Source organism: Echinops telfairi, unplaced genomic scaffold, assembly GCF_000313985.2.
Source record: "Echinops telfairi isolate 266 unplaced genomic scaffold, ASM31398v2 ScPeMD7_42;HRSCAF=159, whole genome shotgun sequence".
Taxonomy (NCBI): domain Eukaryota; kingdom Metazoa; phylum Chordata; class Mammalia; order Afrosoricida; family Tenrecidae; genus Echinops; species Echinops telfairi.
Window position 1 is genome coordinate 118,760 of NW_022103940.1, and position 3,681 is coordinate 122,440.

The following is a 3,681-nucleotide window of genomic DNA, read 5'->3' on the forward strand; positions in this document are numbered from 1 at the left end:
CTACCTTAATACTAAACCTATAAATGTAGCCTCATAGATCTATTTCCCCATCCTCATATAAATATATTTGCATATGTACATGTCTTTTTCTAGACCTCTATAAATGCCCTTTTCCTCCCAGCTCTTTTCTCTATTTCCCTTGATTCTCCTCCTGTCCCACTATCATGCTCAGACCCCACCAGGATTTCAGCACTTCCTATTTGTTACGTTCCCCTTGATCATGCCCTACCAGGTCTCCCACACCCACCTCCCCACCAAGCGACACTGGGTATATTATTAATGCACAATATAGACAAATCGTAGCATTTTTACTCTTGTAGCCAATAAAAAATATTAAACACTAAGGTAAAGAGATAGGGTATATTATTAATGCACAATATAGACAAATAGTAGCATTTTTACTGTTGTAGTCAATAAAAAATGTTAAACACTAAGGTAAGGAGATAATCTATTAGTGAAGTGTGGGTATACAGACTTAAAAGGGGGTCATGATGGGATGATCATTTTGGTTTGTCTTTTACATGATTGCTTAAGAATGTACTGTTTATTTAAATACAATGATACAGAAGAGCAGAGTGGTAGCTGCAGACTATATCACAAATTAAAATTTACACTTAAATAGTAACAATGCCTCTTAAACAGACTACATATCTATTTAATAGAGTCAGTTGTGGCTTTAGAAGTTGTTTTTTTTACAGCACTGGGAATTTAATACTTCGCCACTCATATTTCTGATAGCCTATAATCTTGCATTGTGGAACAGCGGGGAAAATTATATTTTTTCCAAGTACAATACTTATTCTCTCTCTGAGTATTTGCTTCATTGTCATACTTTTTGTCAGATTCTCTTTCTCTCTCGTACACACAGATGACAAAAATTCCCACAAATAAGTTAGAATTAGAAAATTTGCATCTACTTCTCATGCTCTTAAATATCATGGTGCTCTGTAGAGAATTTGTTGTTAGCTGCTGTCGAATGGATTCTGACTCATGGAGATCCCATTTGGGAAAAATAGAAATGTTTCACCGGATTTAAATGCTAGCACTATTTGGTAATGGAATTATTGGTCTATCTTCAGAGGAAGCAGTAGGGGGATTGAACATCCAACATTCCTGTTATCATTCAAGCACTTATCCATTTGCAGCATATAGTAAACCATAAAGACAGAATGTTGTTGTTGTTAGGTACCATCGAGTGACTTCCAATTAATAACAAGAATTCAAACAAAACTAACTAATGACCAGTCGATTACAACTCATACGATAGAGAACTGCCCCTGTAGGTTTCAGAGACTAACTGTTTATGAAATAGAAAAGGGCTTAAGTGGACAGCAAATGTTTTCAGAATGATGAGGACAACAAATGTACAAATGTGCTTTACATAATTGATGTATTTGTGGATTGTGATAAGAGTTGTATGAGCCCCCAATAAAATGAATTTTTTAAAAAGAAATAGAAAGCCTTATATTTATTCCATGGAGTGACTATATTCAAATTGTTAACCTTGGGGTAGCAGCCCAACACATAAGCTACTACATCACCAGGTTCCATACCTAGAAGAGCTATCACACATTTCCCTCTATTCAATAAAGTAACAAAGAGAAGGTAACGTTTCTTCCAGATGTAACAGGGAATGGAGGTAAGATGAGAGTATGGAACCAAATCCACTATCTGTCAGAAAAGATGGGCATGATTGAAATCATTTTAAAATAAAAATAAATAGCTAAGCATTAAAAAATATTCCAACCTGCCATCACTTGTCTGTCAGCTTGTAGTACCGTGGTGGCTTGTGTGATGCTGGAAGCTATGCCACCAGTATTTAAAATGTCAGTAGGGCCACTGAAAGTGAACCGGTTTCAGCAGAGCTTCCAGACTAAGAACAGACTGTGAAGAAGGAATAGGCTGTCCACTTCTGAGGAAGTAGCCTCATGGGGGAAAAAAAAAACTTACGGACAAAATAAAAATATTGTCAGGTACTGAAATTATCAGTACTTGACTAAGAAAATACTAAAATAATTCAGAATATTGTCAGACATAGGGCCACAATGTGAGTCCCTCAGGTCAGAAGGCACTCAAAATGTGACTAAAGAAGAGATGTCTTCTCAAAGAAGAGTCTACCATAATGACAGGAATGGAAAAAAGCCAATGGAAGTAAAGTCTTTGGGACCTTCATTTGCTGATGGGATATCACTCAAAATGAGAAGAAACATCTGCAAACATTAATTAATCATCAGAACTTGGAATGTGTGAAGCAGGAACCTAGGAAAATTGAAAGTTGTAAAAAATAAAATGGAACACATACAAATTGACAATCTGCACATTAGTGAGCTGAAACGGACTGGTATTAGCCATTTTGAATCAGAAAATCATATTTTACTATGCTGATAATAACACAATTAAGAGAAATGGCTTTGAATTAATTGTCAAAAAGGACATCTCAGGGTCTATCTTGAAGTACAATGTTGTCTTTAATAGAAATCTCTATATATTAAATACATGAAATACAACCAATAAAACTATTAATAAAATGTATGCATGAACTACCAAAGTGGTGATGGAGAAACTAAAGAATTCCAGCAATATTTTAAATCTGAAGTTGATAAACACTCAGTCCAGATGCATGGATAATTATTAGCATTGGAATGCAAAAGTTGGAAACTAGTTGGAAAATATAGCCTTGAGATAAAATTGAAGTTGGCTACAGTATGATCTTTCTCAAGATCAAATAAAGAGAAATCAAATGAACTGCATCTGTGGAAAGAGATTATCAAAAGGTAAAACGAGGCCAGGGCCTGACTGTGGAACAGACCATCAGTTGCTCATATATAAATTCAGATTGAAGCTGAAGAAAATTAATAAGTCCAAGAGAAACAAGTATGTCCCACTAAATTTCAAAAACAGATTTGCTGCATTGAACACTAATGACAGAAGATTTGAAGAGCTGTGGGAGGATATCAAGAACATCATACATGAAGATAGCAAAAAGTAATTAAAAATGCAGGAATGAAAGGAAGAATTAAAGTGGATCACAGAAGAGACTCTGAAACTTGCTTTTTTTAATCATAGAGTAGTCGAGGCACATGGAAGAAATGATGAAGTGAAAAACTGAACAGAAAATTTCAAAGGTCAGCTCGAGAAGATGAAGAAAAATATTATAAAGAAATTTGAAAAGTCCTGGAGATAGAAAAGCAAAAAGGGAGAATGCCCTCATCATAACTTAAACTTGAATAACTCAAGAAAAATTATAACCTAGAGCTTCAATATTGAAAGAATATATGAACAACATAAAGAATGAAGCAGGATAGCAGGGCACCATCAACTTTCTTCACCACATTTGCTTTTGCACCCATTTGTCTTCAGAGATCATACCGGGGATGTGAGCACACAATGATATGATCTTTAGTTCTTTGATGCTTGAAGATCCCTTGGACACCTCATGATCGCATAGGCTGGTGTGCTTCTTCCATGTGGGCTTTGTTGCTTCTAAGCTAGATGGTCGCTTGTTCATCTTCAAGTCTTTAAGAACCCACATGCTATATCTTTTGATAGCCGGGCTCCATTAGCTTTCATCACCACATTTGATTATGCACCCACTTGTCTTTAGCGATTGTGTTGGGAAGGTGAGCATCATGGAATGCCAGTTTAATAGAACAAAGTATTCTTGCATTGAGAGAGTACTTG